This window comes from Sciurus carolinensis, chromosome 4 (genome assembly GCF_902686445.1).
Source record: "Sciurus carolinensis chromosome 4, mSciCar1.2, whole genome shotgun sequence".
In the NCBI taxonomy this organism is placed as follows: Eukaryota; Metazoa; Chordata; class Mammalia; order Rodentia; family Sciuridae; genus Sciurus; species Sciurus carolinensis.
Genome location: NC_062216.1, coordinates 44,239,839 through 44,257,130, shown reverse-complemented (window position 1 = coordinate 44,257,130; position 17,292 = coordinate 44,239,839). Strand labels below are relative to the sequence as shown.

General features: G+C 34.5%; 1 protein-coding gene across 3 annotated transcripts in view; it reads right to left on the bottom strand.

Annotated features, from left to right (window-relative positions):
- Msr1 (macrophage scavenger receptor 1) overlaps window positions 1-10,225 on the bottom strand; it is a 71,540-nt gene extending 61,315 nt beyond the window's left edge. For all 3 annotated transcript variants that reach the window (XM_047551580.1, XM_047551582.1, XM_047551581.1), the window contains exon 1: window positions 10,094-10,225. The gene's annotated coding sequence lies outside the window, so the exon portion shown is untranslated. The remainder of the gene's footprint in view (window positions 1-10,093) is intronic.
- Window positions 10,226-17,292: the final 7,067 nt, after the last annotated feature.

The window sequence follows — 17,292 nt, the reverse complement described above, 5'->3', positions numbered from 1 at the left end:
AATATATGAAACATAAATTTTAACTTTCACATAAAAAGATTTTTGTGGAAATTACATATCTGTCAATGCACAAATGTGTATCTGAGTTTGTAGATGGTGTGTCTTTGAGTTTGAGAAGAGGTGGGGTTTTTAGATTAAAAAAAAGTTTTCCCAAGTGACAGAAAACTGTTTAGCCAAAAAGAATAATACAATTTCCCTTAGAACAAATAGTTATGCATATTTAAAACAAATATTTCCTGTGATCTCTTATCAGAGATTCTGGATTGAATTTATTAAACACATTCTTGTAAGTAGGTATTTCTTTGCTAAGGTATTTATTTATCAGTTTAGAAAGATAAAAACAAAGTGTAGTCACAGATTAGGTACCACAGGACCACAGGAAAAACAAACAGCTTTTCTTCTATTTCTTGCTCTCCCCTCTTACCATTCTCATTAGACACTAGTGGCAGCAAAATATTTTCTAATACCTTTTTAAACACAATCAATATTCTATTACACAATCAATGCCTTTATCTCCTTTAACAAGTATCAGAATCATTTGAAAGTCTTGATAAAAAAAAGATCAGTCTCACCCCCAAGTTTCTAATATTTGCAGTGAGGGGTTAAGAATTTGCAAGTCTAGATCAATGGGTAGTAATGTACAGTTAGATTTGAGCAAGAAGTTCTGCTGTGTCATTGCACATGGTATGACTATACATAACAATAAGGTACTATACATTTCATGAAGCTATAAATAGATGATGAATGTTTGAAGAGATGGATGTTTTAACCTGATTTTAACTTTACACAATACCTACAAGGATTGAAATAGTACCTGGTACCCCATTAATATGTACAATTTTTTTTTTATTTTATCTATCAATTTAAAAATAAATTTTATCAGGTTTAGGGATGTAGCTCAGTGAGCGAGACCTTTCCTAGCATGCACGAGGCCCTGGGTTTGATTCACAAAATTACAAAAATAAATAAAATTAATTGTAAGTCACAAACTTAATTTAGAAAGCAAATGTCTTTTCTTCTTTTCTGGGGACTGAAAGCAGGTTTTGTGCATGCAATGCACACAATCTACCATTGATCTATATCAATTTCTAAAATTGATAAATAAATAAAATATCAGTTTCTAAAATTCTACTTGCAAAATTATTTAATTAATTAAACTGAATGAAAAAGAAAGAAGAATTTGTAATTTTCTCAAGTTCTCAAGAGTCGGTGTTACTGCTGGTCTGAGAACCATATTTTGAGAATATTTTGCATGAAAAGAAATTGACATTTTGTTGGACACAGTTCAGCTCACTTGATTGATACATTTAACATAAAGCCAACATCTTCTGATCATTTCCTATTTCCTCTAATGCTGAGTTATGCATATAGCTTTGCACAGTTTTAATTGTGTTCACTGGCAACTTCAGGACAAACTCAAATCCAGGGCAGGAAATGAATGGCAATCATTCATATGCAAAGGTTTATCCTACTTTGGAAATAGGCATTGACAAGTAAGGATGTGATTCTACTCTTGTCAATATATACTTTTTTTAAGTATTACTAGGAGATTCTTTATTTGGCTATTTGCAATAGCAACCTTTGTAAACACATCGTTTCTGAAACTAGTTTCCATAAATCCAGTGTTAATCTGTACAATGACTGTGTTCTTTAAGGGACTTGAATACTGCGGGAGAAGGATGTGGAGTGAGGTAGATATAGGACCTAAATCCTCTATTTTTTCAGGAAGAGACAAAGTAAAATAAACAAGCAAGCCAGGTATAGTGTTGTGCAACTACAGTCCCAACTACTTGGGAGGCTGAGAGGCAGGAGGATCACTTAATCCCAGAAGTTCAAGACCAACCGAGGTGACACAGTGAGAGCCCAGCTCTAAATAAATAAATAAACAAACAAACATATAAACAAATAAAATGATTGGAAAAATGACTATTGTAACAAGGCAAACAAGATCGTTCAGATCCGATTTCTCTATTTTCTCCTTTTTTAATTTATGAGCTGTAGATAACAGTTTTACCCACCAAACAAAACAAAGGAACAAACAAACAAGTATTTGAAAATCAAGGTAGCAACAAGGCTTAGCTAAATTAATTTTAAAACTATTGTTCAAAGCAATTGGGACTATGGGATAAAGTTTTTTAATTCTGAACTTGATTTGTGAAGGATGAGTTCACCAAACTGGTGTTCAGACACAACTGGTGTATGGTCAGAAATCTTTTCCTTTTGGGCTGCCTACTGACCCTTCTCCATATGTTTGACCATGACTTTCATCCTCATATTTGAGATGTTTTGACTCAATTTTCACATAAATGTAAGGAAAAACACATCAGATTATCCACTCTATTGTCCAGGTAGGAATAATCATGCAAAAAGGTGAAATCTTTTGAATGTGAAAAATATCTCTAGACCGAACTACATAAGAACAGAGATTATGTCTGCTTTTGTTCAAATGCTTAAAACAACCTGGAGCATAGAATATACTTCAAAAACATTTATTGAGTGAATGATTTTGTTTATGTAGGGCATTAGTTTTATATATTAGTTTTACTTTTTTGTGTAGAGCTAAGATGGATATTTAGAAAATACAAGGACATGAAGAGGTATGTTTCTTCTGATAGATTCTTGGCAAATAGATTTTCCGTGTTTCAGATTTTGTTTTCTAATTTGCATTCTTATTCTCATGATAGCTTCCTTGGAACTGAATTGTACTCTTGATACGCTACCTCTTTCCTGTTCCTAATCTGCTTTTGTTTGCCTTTGTACCAATTAGCCACTTGTTTTGACCCCATTCCATTTGCAATTCTCTCAAGGAAGCATTACTTGTCTTTTGGTTAGGACATTTTATTTTTATTAGGGACCAACTTAGTTGTGGAGAATATTTAGCAACTCTCATTGTCACCCTCTAAATGTCAATAATAGCTCTTAAATTATTGTATCACCAATCCTCTTGCAAAAAGTTTACCCACCCCAAACCTCATCTCCATGCATTTCCAAACTTATGCCCTCTTTGAGAACCACTGTTGTACATGCATCCTGAATAACATTCTTTTTATGGAAAAAAAAAAAATCTTCATGAGCTTCAGCAACAACACAGATTAATCAAATTTTAGGTGGCAATATCTCTCAAATCACATGTGTGCACGTGCACACGTGTGTCAGAGCCCTTAAAGCTTGTATGAATGCTTCTTATATAACAAAACTTAAACATGTTACATGTTAAATAAAAGAGAAATGACAATTTCCAGGAAGATGGCGCAGTGATCATTGATAAAGCAGCATAAATGTTATTTTTATCCACAAACTTTGTCATTATGTCAGGTCATTTAAGAAGTCATTATAACAAGTTCTGTGCAAGTGAGAAGGAGGAAGTCAAGATCAATGAGTGTGGAATAATATCAATCTCCCAAAGATCTTATTCATGCCCTAATTAGGAAGACTAAATTCTTTATCAATAATCACCTGACATTGTGATATACATGTATAATATATCATGTATCACATGTGTATATATTCTCTATATTATATATTATATAAAATTTTATGTATACATATATGCATATATTTAATTAATATATATATATATACATATACACACATGTATATGTATATTTTTTTAACAGAGAAGACACAGGGATAATACCAAAGGGAGTCATTTACTCTTTGGGAAAACTGGGTAATTGTGGTAAAAACACAGAAAAAAAGATATTTGGGGGGGCACTTTAAATATGAGAAAAAATTGGAGGTGAAATTATTGCAGAATAGTTAATGTTTAAAAGCATGAAGGCATGAACAACCTGGAGACTTCAAGCTGACCAGCATCATCAAGACAAAGTTCAGGGCATAGAGCCAAGCAAGAGGCTACAGCAGTTTGTAACTGTCAGCATGCTATTCATTGACTTCTCTCATTTTTCTGATTGCATAAATCAATCTGTCTTTCCAAAATATATTGAAGTCACTATACAAATTAGTAAAATATTGTTCTTTGCTTTGACTACAGTAATCTGAATTAATGTTAGTAGTGATAATAGATACTGTCTATTAAACATTTTACTTTTTTCTTTTTTGCTTTGAAATAGAAATTAAACTCAGTTTTGCTTTTCTTTAAGCCTTTAAGCTTTGATTTTTTTTAGCTTTCAGTAATGATAATATTTTTTCAGTTAATAAGGAATTAATAATTTTAATTTTATAATTTTTACTTAATTGAGTTTTATAATTAAATTATATAGTTTTATTAATATTAAAATGTATATTAATATATTATTACACAAATTTAATTCCATAATTTTATAAGAAATAAGTTTACAGGTGGCTGTATTTTTAAACTGAGGTTTCTTTGGAAAGACTTATTAAAATTTTCAGAAAGAAAATTTTCTAGTTAGTATCTGTATGCATTTTAGCCTGTATGACTATATTTGGCTTATGTAACCCCTCAGATAGGTATAGGGGGCTGTAAGGGAGATGAACACCAAAATCTACTGAGTGGATGGATGAATAAAAAATATTCCCCTTGACAACTCTGGTGTATGATAGTTCTTTTTTTATTTCTTTCTGGATAATGTAGTGCAGTTCACCATGACCAATGTAATATATTGATGTATATTTCTTTCCAGAAAAGGAATTAGGCATTGACCCAGCATTGACATTGCTGTCTTGGTATTGCTGGTATTTTTTTATTGTTACTTTTTTTCTTGCCTTCTGCCTAATCTTCCTGGGATTTCATCTACTTTGATGTCTTGACTACTTCCTATATGACAAAACATATCCAGCTTGAACATATCTCATGTTTTAGAATCAGATTTTTTTAAAAATAACACAACTAGAGATAATGTTACATTTTCACACCAACCTATCTTTTCTTTTTCCAGTATTTTCAATATTGGCTTATTATCCATTTATATAATCTATTATTATAACCATACAGCATCATCATTATTATATTTTGTTGTGGAAATACATGATACAGTCATACAAATGGCAAAATAGAAGGAAGAGTTGGAAAAACAGTTACTCAGATCAGAAGCCAGGGCTCTAGTCCAGACCACACTCACCTTCACAACCTATGTCCACTTTCATACAACTCCTGACTTCCTTGAATCCATTCCTTATGCTCTATCTTACTTTTTGGATTTTTAGCTCATTTTGTCTACCCCAGTCAGGCATCTTGAGTGGCAGCAATGGGACAGGATCAAGGGGAAAATCTAAGAGCTTTCAGAATGAGGAAAAAATTAAAATTGACTAACTGAACAACATTTTTAACAAAGGAGAATCAAATCATACAGTAAAAAAAAAAAAAAAAAAAAAAATTCAGGACAAAAACCCAAGAGAGAAGTGGGTGACTGAAGGAAAACTCAGCTAAAGACAAGGGAGAACATTTGATACCATGAGAGAACAGCAGAAAGTTGTCAGGGCCAAGAAGGAGGAAAAAAGATAAAATTTAAAGACATACAAGGACATCCATGACCCGTCATGTGGGATTTGAGCTATTTCATTTGTGGGACAGAAGCAGATGCAGACTGTTAGGAGATCAGCAGGCAGACAAAGGGTAATGAAGGAAAAGGGGCAGGGGGACAGAATAGGAAAGAAAGTAGAATGAATGGCATAACTTTCCTATGTGCATACACCACAGTGAATCTCCACATCAGGTTCAACCACAAGATTGGGATCCTAATTAGAATAAGTTATACTCCATATTTGTATAAATATGTTAAAGTACACTCTACTGTTGTACACAATTAAAAACAATTTTTAAAAGTCACAAAAATAAATAAATAAAATGACATGAAAGGACTTGTGTGTTTACCAGAAAGCTGGTAATGTTCATGGTTCCTGTCAAGAAGAGATTTGCTGATGGTACTCTGGGACAGCACACTGAGGGGAGTTCTGTTGTTTCCTAGGTATTCCCCCTCATCTTCCCGCCTTTTAACACCACAGTGTGCCAGAGCATAGTTCTTGTGCCTTTTTCTCTCCATCTTCACTCCCTTGGTGATATGACTAGGTTCATTGCTTTAAATGCAGCCTCCATGGCTGAGGACACTCCCATTTTTATCTCTTGCCCAGACCACTCAACTCTAAACCCTGTTATGCAACAGTCTAACATGTTTACTTAGGTTTCTAACTTACCCCATTTTAGAGGTCTTCTTTCTCTCTCACCTCTCATCCTCCACATGCAATTCCTCATCAGATCCTATTGGTTTGTTTTTAAACCCAATGTGGAAGCTGACTGGTACTCTACCTCTCTTCCATTCACCCAGTCCAAATCTTACCCTCTGTGTTCTGCTCACTATTTTATTAGGTCTCTAATCTGCCACTTGGGTCTTACACTCCCTACTTCCTTCTCCACAGTCTCCCAAGTGATTCTCTCCGATAGATATATCATGTCATTCCCCTGCTCAGCACCCCTGAATGGCTTTCCATCTCATTCTGGTCCTGACTAAAATCTCACCCACAAAAAAGGAGTTTTTTTTTTTCTAAACATCAGAATTATAACTTACTCAAAACGTTTTGCTTTGGAAACATGCAGAAGGCAAATTCACTACTACCATTCAAGACTCAAGTTCTCCTAGGACATTCACAACACAGATCACTTCTGTGACCTCACAGGTGTGGGGATTTTGCCTCACCAGTAAGGAAGCAAACAAGTCTGCAGCAGCTCACACTAGATGATTGTTCTCTAATCCATTTTAGTTCTGACAATATCTATCTAGATATAGCATCAGATCCCACAGGCGGAGTGCTCAGTCCCCAAGACAGTCCCCACCCAGCCTTGGCTTTAGATGCCGGTCCCACCTCCCATCTATACACCTTCCCTGTACTTCTGACTGACCAGATAAAAATTGGGATTTCCATAGCCTCCTCCTCAGGTCTGATTAATGCACTTGAGCAGCTCACAGAAAACACAAGTTTACCAGTTTATTGAAAATGATATTATAAAGGATACCAATAAGCAGCCAGATAAAGACAAGCACGGGGTGAGGTCTGGGAGAGGGACTCATAGCTTCTATGGCCTCTCCAGGTGCTCCACCCTCCATGAACCTATGTTCAGCTATCTGGAAGTTCTCAAAAAGCTGTCCTTCACCGCACCACATGGGCATGATGGCAGATAGACTGCGTGAGGAAACCCAGCGAGGCCTGTCTACTCAGATTCTTCTTGGCCTCTCAGTGTAACAGCCCTTTCATCAGGGTGTAGGACAAGACACCTCAAAAATGAGAAGGGTCTTATGACCCACTATTAAAGGTAGACTAGAGTTCCCAGGGTGTGCATTCAGGAGGGAAATATGTACCAGAAACAATGATGGAAAACCAGAAAATAAATATCATACTAGCACATCTCTTTTTTCCCTTCCTGTCTTGATTTTTCCCTTCCAAAAAAAGTATCATCATCTACTACAAATAAAATTCCCTTATTTATCTTGTCTGTAGTCTGTCTTCTCTTACCCAAGTTAGATCCATGATATGGGTTTTCATTATTTTAGTTAGTAACCAGAGAGTTTCTGACAGTTATGAGGCATCCATTATATACATAATATATTATTTTTAAAATTACATAGATAAATAAAAGTATTTTGCAAGATGACTGGATTTCATACCTTGATGTATGCCTCAAGAAAAGTTCACATTTCATTAAAGTGAAAAATTTAAAAATTCTATTACATATTAGAAGAGAATTTTTTTTACTATAAATTACTTGCAACTTGTAAACTGAAATTAAAATCATATCACCTTCAATGACCTCACTTTGCCTCAAGAGTTATTTATTATTAGAATTACAAGATATTTTCAATTTTTTTCTGATTATTATGATTTTAATTTTAAAAATAATGCTAAAGCACATACACAAGGGAGGCCTCGCTAGCAGAAATGAAACAATACACACCATTCCAGTGTGCTTTTAAATATCGTTTTTCAAAGTTAAATAAAAGAGCAACAGAAGTTTGCTTTTCCAACCAAATGTCAACGCACCTATAAAGGATTGTGAAATCTTGTGGGTTTGTACAAATTATTGAAAGCACGTTCTCATGAGAAGTGAAACACATCTCTGCAATATCAGCTTTTATAAAACGGGTGAAAAGTTTAGGGAGGCGAAAACAGGAAAACCATAATGAAAGCATTTCAAGGTTAATGTATTTGGAAATCATACCCTTTATTTTCTTGGATTTTTTAAAAGAGACTATTATAACAATGTTAAAGGAAAGGTAAAAACAAAATTTCTGTCATTCCATTATCATAGCACTGATATGAAATTTATCATATGAAACTTGAGTTTTGAATCTATGCATCCATGTTACATAGGTGATGTCACAAGTTCAAATCATTTGGTATCATGCATTTCCCTGAAAATAATCTCAACATTTTTATATTTCAAATGATTTTTTCATATTTAAAATAATGAGTTATTAATAATTCATGAATTATATATGCATATTTATATAACTATTTTCTTATAATGAAATTTTTTTCTTTTTTAATTTTCCCTTTTTTCCAAAGGGCAACTTTTTGCTAATACAATTATGATGTAAATATTTTCATAACTTGTCCTTACCAGTCAAAGGAAAACTATCTTGAACTTCTTGGGATTTACTGCCAGTTATTTTAAAACTTATAAATGTTTATGTCATATTGAGCATGGAAGTTTTAAACAAAATTCAGCACCATTGGTTAGTGATGTTTATATTTTAGAATCATTTACATTTTCAGATGAGTTATAATGATAATTCAAGGTGGTTTTTCTTTTCTTTTTTTTCTTTTTACAGAAGAGATATTCCATGTAAGTATTTGTTATTTATCTTACTTCTTGGGTTTCTGTCAATTCATATTCACTGCTAGACATTCCCAGGGTAGCTTTCATGTGTGTGCATATGTGTGTGTGTGTGTGTGTGTGTGTGTGTGTGTGTAATAAGTTTTCTATATGTAGTATATAGTTATCATTTGTCTTTTCAAATTTGGTGTATATTCTTCTAAGATTGTACCCTATTTAGATGTGTCAGCACATTCTGAACGTCAATTTCACCTTAAGATTTAGGATAGTTATTTTGTAATCTTCCTTATTTAAAAACAAAAGCCTTGGTTTTGTTAGAGTAGTTGAAAGTGTAGATAAGCTTTTTAATCAATATATCTGTGAAACTAACAACTCTACCCTCAAGGAATATGTCTATGAGAAGGATTCTAGTAAAGAAACATCCATAATGTGATAGACGCCAGTGATATTCATTCTAGGGAGTAAAGGAGAAAAGTATTGATTTTTGAATGTGAAATCTAGATTTGAATATTGGCTATAACTTTATCTAGCTGTGTGATCTTAGGAAAATATTTTAACTTTGAATCACTGTTTCTTTATATATGTAAAATGATTATAATATCAATTTTTAAATTATTATGAAGCTTAAATTTTTTTTTTTTATAAATTGCCTGGTACAGTGTACTTTCTGCAAAGAGGAGGGTCACTGGATACAGAAATATCCCTGATGCTTCCAAGAGAACTGCATATGGTCAGCAGGACCCTCACTCATCATGGCAGATGTCACCATGGTAAAGGAAAGCTAAAGGAGTCAAGAGGTTATGCACATGTCCCAAGAGAGATCTCTGAGGAATCTCAGGGCACCCTTAAGAGTAGATAGGAACAATGTCGGTTTTGATCAACTGGGTCTTAAACACCTTGCAGAAAAGTATAGCGTAAGCACAGTCCTACATGGACATTTAAAAGGAAAACAATGGTTTTTAAAATGTAACTTAAGATTTACACTTGTGTCAGCTCAATAAAATAAGTAAAGCAGGAGGAATAATTATACGACAAAAAATTGCTAGTTCAAACTGCAAAGTATTTAGTGTATTTTACACAAATTTTTCCATACACACATCTATTTTTTTCACTTATGGAAACCTGAACAGAAATCTCTTATTTTTTTTTAACCATTCAAAACAACAAAACCAAATTATTAGTGACAGAATAAAACATTGTATTACAAATTATTGATCATATGTAATATCACTATTATTACCCACCCTCTCACTCACACATAACACATACACACACACAAACACATTCTAGTCTCATGCAATCAATAAAAGCAATTTTGGGGAAAAAATAAATATCTTTTACCTTCGATTGTGAAGAAGGCAGCTCTGATTTGTCCACTTCCCTCTCTTTACAATTGAAACTCAAAATCTTTATCTCATAGTATTTCAGCATCTGGTCTATGAAGAAAGGAAATGACACATTCGTGTGTTGAAAATTTTCTCAGCAATGTGTTTCAGTAGAGCTCTCATCAATACACTAGTTGCAAAATCTGAATTTGTCAGATCACTCATTCTTTTTCCCATATAAGATCTTAAAAAGAGAGAGAGAGAGAGAGAGAGAGAGAGAGAGAGAACTAAAAAAGAAAAGGAACAAAGGTATTGGAACAGGGTGCCTGCTTTATAGCAGATTGACCTTTATTTCCCTTTTAATAAGTTATCCATGTGCCCTGTTGGCATTCATCAGTCCCCACTATCTCTTCTTTCATACAGTATAATATTGAGAGAAGACCATATCTGGTTTGTTTTTCTTCATCCTTTCTCCTGTACCTTCTATTCTTAAACTGAAAAAAAAAAAAAAAAACCACCAGAAGAAAGGACATGATGCTTAGTAAATAAAAATAATAATCAAATAATAATTATCAAATCTGACTCTCTGTGTACTGAATTTAGCATCATCTATCTTTTGAGCACCTAACAAATTATGGCTGCAGTTGTAAGAGGGTCTGAAGTATGGAGTCAGGGGAGAGGAAAGTCCTTTACTTTCTGCTATTTCAAAGTCGCATACATTTTACTCGTTTAATTATTTACCTTCAACAAGTTCAAATGTGACACACATAAAAAGCATTCAACATGCCATTTATGAGCTAACTTTCACAAATAGTTCTGAGAGCATGTGTCTAGTTTATATTCCACAGGTCTCTAAACAGGAGGGATCACATTTCCTAACAAACGATGGCCCAAACTGTCAAACCCATAGACATCACGTCTCAGAAGACAGTATGACTGCTAGGAAGAATTCAAGAGTGGTGCATAGCATTTGAGAGACATGAACCAACGGTATTGCTGAGTCACTAAAAGGCTACTAGTGGGACAGGAGACTGTTCAGGTAGAGCTCTTACCCAACATATGTGGAGCCCAGGGATCTATCCCCAGCTCCATAGAAAAAAATAAAGATAAATTAATAAATAAAAGTTAATAAATAGTAAGAGAGACAAGAGAGCAAGTCACATGATTTTAAGTCAGGTAGCTTTAGACAGGAATTAGTATCACAAATTAATTCAGACAGACTGGCCTGAAGGCTGTTAGGCTATTCCTTTGTTATAGCAGTTTATCAAGAAATTTCTGGTGAAGACAACCAAGAAACTAACATTAAAATTTATATTTCCTTTATAATCATTTGTATATACATCTTTTTTGAGAATATGATCCTTTGTGGGGTCTTCAGAATCTGGAGTTTAAGAACTATACTACTGAATTTGGACGCCCTGTCACCAGTACAGGATTAGAAAAGTCAGACTCTGAGAAAAACAAGCTGAGACACCAACTTTCCAAAATTCTGTCCTACTGAGGACATTTTTAGGTCAGAGTGGGCTGTATTTCTAGTATGCCTCTGTACTATGGTTATGTCTAAGATGTACTTCCACCATGCTAACCACTTCCCTAATTTGATTACTTCCACATCCTTTCACCAATCTAATTGTTCGTTACAAAAATCTCTCACCCTCTCCACATATATAAACATGGACTATCTATCTGCATTCATTTTCTTATAGTTGTGTTTATATACAAATGATGTAATATATTATTCCACATGATATTATGTAGTAGGCCTTAGTGATACAAAACACCTTACCAGGACACCAGATAGAAAATGTTCAGGGCAAGATAAGAATTAATTGAAAGAACAGAGGGACTCTTTAAGGGATTGGAACTTGTTTTGCTAAATTTCCTAGTGACTTTTCAAGTTCATAAGAGCTATGAGTCATCAGAGCTGGTATTCAAACACATGTTGATTTCGAAACCTGGCAAAATATATTTTTTTCTTAATCTGGGATCAGTATAAGTTCTGTCTGGGGTTTACTGTCAGAAATGTTATCAGAAACCAAACCAGAGAAAGATAGATTCCAGAGGATATATATAGTCACCTTGTTATTAGAGTGATGGGATCTTAGTCATCTTGTTTTGTTGTTTTGGGACATGTGACCAGAGTAAGGGCTATGTAAGATTTTGCCTGGTATTCGAAAAAAGGTTCATAATCAAATAGAGATATGAATCAGAAGAAGGGCTCATTGTGGTAGAACTCAAAGGAAGATTTAATATCTTATATGTATTAACATAAATATATGTCTAAAATTGCAACAAGTCATTAGTCATATGAGAAAATATGACACTTATGTGATAAATTTGTGAAAATAATATTTTTCATGTTCTAAATTTAAAGCAAAAATTAGATACTGATTTAAATATAGGCTTAACAATGCTTTAATGAATATATATCTCCATACAAATATAATGCATTTATAGAATTATCAAAACATACTTTACCAAGATTGATATTGAAAAACTACATTCCGGCAGAGCTTTTCATTTGATTATCATAAGTAGGAAAACATGATAATGTAATGTTTTAGAGAGTCACATGAAAACAAATTTCCTGTATTATTAAAGTCAAAATATAAAAACAGATTGAATCTAGTACCATAACTAAACAGTTTCTTCCTCCTATTCAACTATAACAACATTTTGGTTTCACCACACCATCTGACATGTATACCATTAATATTTTACTATTTTATGAAATTTTTAAATCTAATTTATATATGCATTTCTAATTTATATATGAATTAAATTTCAAAAGTTTAAAACTGTAGACTTAAAGAACTCAGGTGTAAATTTGTTTCTATATTTTAATATAAAATTATAATAAAATAATACATCAACACTCTTTGGGGTGGAGGGACCAACATATTTACTTTTCTTTGAGAAACACTAGACTAGAAAGTGTATAGAAGATCTCGAGTTCTCATTTGGACTCCTAAAGAGCTTAGAAGTTGTGACTAACATTGCCATACCAAGAAAAAAGCAAAACGAATTGAAATCAATGAGTGTTCTTGGACCCATTAAAGAATTGAGGTTCAGGGAAAAATCACCATTTTGACATCTGGAGAGATGGGCAGATACAGAGAATCACAACAGTTTTCTGCTACAAAAAGTTATTGAGGTAACATCTAGTAGGAAAACTTAAAAGGAAATTTTGGCAAACTCTAGAAAGCAAAGTGTGGACCAGCATTAGAACAAAAGACTCATAGGGGCAGCAGTCTCAGGGCACCCCCCAGACATTCATGGGCTTTACCTCCAGGAATCCCATCAGGCTTTCAGAGTTTAGAGCTAAGAAAAATCACTCAATGTCTTTGGCAGAGGTAGGGGAAATGTGATCATTTAAAAATATGCCCTGAATATTTTTCAATAATAAAAAGCTATATCTCCATTGAAAAGACTTTACAGTGTCTTTACCTAAACAGCTGAAGGGCAGTTACTCAATTCTAGTTCCTGATGGCTTGTCAGTCCAACTTGATAGGAGGATAGAAAAATAATAATGATATATTTTTAAAAACTTAGAAAGCCAAGAAACACCTGTGAAGGACAAGGACTCACTATAAGCTAGGATTTAATCCTTAAGGTTATGGACTGCTTCTCCTCCCCCAAACTTCACCACTTCCTCACAGCTCCAGTATTACACCAAGGGATTGCAACTGAAAGAGCCTCCAGGGTCCTTTCTAAGGGAAGTTTGAAGGGAAACCCAAAGACAATAGAAGAGACAGAAACAAGACCACTGGGGGAAATTTTAGCCCCTGACAGCTGTATCTACAGCAACCAACTCTTGACCAGATTAATATGAGACCTCACACTGAAAGGCAAGCAAGTATATCTCCACCCTAAAGTCACATACTGCTTTAGGCAATTAGGGAAGTTGAATGAGTAAAATATAGGCAAAGTGCTAGTGACTAATTTCCTTGCAAGCTCAGCTGTCTACCAGAAGCCAAGTTCACAACCACCCTTTCCTCGTGATCGTGTCTTACTAAAATGACAAAAATATAAGAAAAAAAGTGAATGTGAGCCTATTTCTTGTGCTATTTTAAAAACACTGATGCTCATGCATTGAGTTTAGAGAAGTGAGGCTTCAAAATTATGAAAGACCCAGGAAGTTTAAATATGTTTAAATGTCGAAAAAGTGTCTTTTAACTTAAACTTCAGTAAAATCCATCAAGCAAATTCTTACCCAGAAGTCTCTGAAATTCTTATAGGATGTCAGCCTAGGAGCTCAAAATGAGAATGGAACTTATACCATAGCCAAGTGGACTGAAGCAGTGTGGATACCATTTGCTTTACAACAATTTCACATGTTTCATATCCTTTTATTCTCAAGGCCAAACCTCTTTATTTTGAAATGAGAGAACTGAAAGTCCCTTCAATGAATTATCTAGGGTCACTGGACTAGTGACAGAGCACACATCTACTAGAATATTTGTTCCATGAAGTTCTTTCCACTAAGCCACATGGGTCACTTGAACATACATGTTAGCATGTTCTAGACATCTCCATTCCCTCCATTATATCTCCAGAAGTTACTGCTGATAATTTACAGGAGTGTCTCTAAAGCTCAAATCTCTCATTGTTCTTTGATCTGCCTAAAATCAGAGCTGAAAAGTCCCTTTGTCTTTTTTCACCCAGATCTCTTGAGAGGACCACTCAGTGGCAAATTCCACCAAGAACCATGTGGGGAAGGTGATGTGAAATGTAAAAACACTTAATTGCCAGGCACACTCCATTCAAAACCCTGCACTAGGAGAATTCACCAAACTTTGACATGGCTTCTAGCAGCTTAAGGGCACCACCACCCCTCCAATGCAACACAGTCCCTCCCTGAATTCCTGTCTGGGAAAGTTCAGTTATCAACAGAATTTACTGTTTATTCCACCTGACCTTTCTTTCTTAGAACATTTACTAAGAAGGGTTTATAGTTTCACAACCTCTCTTTCTCCTTTTGTATACACATCTCCTATAACTCAAGAGAGTCTTTCTCAAGGATCTGAATACTATTCCTTTGAAATATATTCATCAGGAAGGAAAGCCCTGTGCCTCCTAGTCTCTGTCAAAGGATCAAAGGATAGAAATCTCTCACTTATTATTCAGGATCCACTCTCCTCCTTTCTGCACCCCTCTGTTTTCCCTAGGAGGCCCCCTTGACCTCTAGCTACTGATTACGTTTGGCAAAAGGACATTTGAGCAGATTTGTGGAAGGAAGGAGAGTTAATCTTCCACATTAATTATCCAAAAATGAAGTAAATATTTATGATTTAGGAATTAGGTGGCCTCTTAGGGAACTATTTGACCTATGTAAGTAGAAAATTTCTAGGTCTGGTGAGTAGAAATCCTTATTGTGGGGATTCACAATAGTTCCTGAATTGTGTCAGTTCAAAAACCTACCAGTTCTTGAGTGATGGGCTCTTTAAGGAACTCTCCAACAACCTTGCAAGAGAAATTGTGGTAGACAGAATAATGTCCTTCCCACAAGGATGTCTAGAATAGTGTAAGAGGAATTAAGGTTGCATGTGAAATTTTGGTTACACTGGACTCACTTGAATGGCATTAAAATAGGGAGATTATTTTGGATTATCTGAGTGAGTCCATTATAACTAGGCAGATCTTTAAAGGTTGAAGAGGGATACAGAAGAGAGTTCAAGAAAAGGATGCAGTAAGGGAAGAATAGCTGGAGAGATGGAAGATTGTTGGCATTTGATGATGGAGAATGCAGGCCACTTGCCAAAAAATGTGGTTGTTCTGTAGAAACTGAGAAAGTCAATGAAATCGATTTTTCCCATAGAGCATCCAAAGTAATGCAACCATAACGACAACTTGATTTTAGCTCAGTAAGATCCATTTTCAACATCCAACCTATAGAACTGTAAGATAATATATTTTTATTCCCTTAGGTCACTAAGTTTGTGCTAACATCATAGCAGAAAAAGAAAATTAATACAGTATCTAGTGTGCTTGGGTGCCATGATACTACACACTGAGTGACTCATTAAACAGAAGTCTATGCTTCACAGATCTGGAGGCCAGAGTCCAAAAGCAAGAAGTTGGCACATATGATTTCTCCCAATGCCTCCCTCATTTACTTGCAGATAACTGCCTTCTTTCTGTCTCTTAACACGGTCACTCTGCCATGGGTTGTTTGGTACTTTACACATGTCCTAATTTTCTCTTCTTATAAGGACACACTTCAGATTGGACTAAGATCTATGTTAATGGCCTCATTTTGACTTAATAACCTCTCTAAAGGTCCTATCTTCAAAAATACTCACATTCTGACATACTAGGAGTTAGGACCTTAACATATAAATTTGAGGGAGACAAAATTCAGTCCATAACAGGGAATATATTTTAAATCTTCCTTGAGACCATCTCTAGAAGGACCTGAGGCAATATAACAAGTGAGTTCCTGGAGCTTATTAAAGGAGACACAGCATTCCTGCCATTTTGATTGCTGTCTTGACTTAAATCTCCCTTTTTGGGAATTGTAGACTCATTCTGTGTTCAGAAATATGTGCTAAGAAGAGATAAAACTGACAATTGGAAGAATTCATACTGATTTTTTCTTTGAGCTGTGGAATGAAAACTCTTAAGGTAGAAGAAGCCTCTGAACTCCCCCTCTCCATCAGTATAGTAATCCATGCACAATACCCCACCTCTTGGAGGACTAGTGAGATAAGGGCCACAATCAAATATTCATGTTGCAAGGTTGTGACTCTGAGGGAATGATTTGTGCATTCTCAAAATATACCAGAGTGTAATACTTTCAGTTTAGAGGAGCCAAAAAATTCCACCAGAAAACTTCCAGAACTCGTAAATGAATTCAGTAAAATAGCAGGATATAAAATCAACACTCATAAATCTAATGCATTTTTATTCATAAGTGATGAATCCTCTGAAAGAGAAATTAGGAAAACTACACCATTTGCAATAGTCTCAAAAAAATAAAATACTTGAGAATCAAACAAAAGAGGTGAAAGAGCTCTACAATGAGCACTACAGAACATTAAAGAAATAAATTAAAGAAAACCTTAGAAGATGGAAAGATCTCTCATGTTCTTGGATAGCCAGAATTAATATTGTCAAAATGATCATACTACCAAAAGCACTATAGAAATTCAATGCAATTTCAGTTAAAATCCCAATGATGTACCTCATAGAAATAGAGAAAACAATACTGAAATT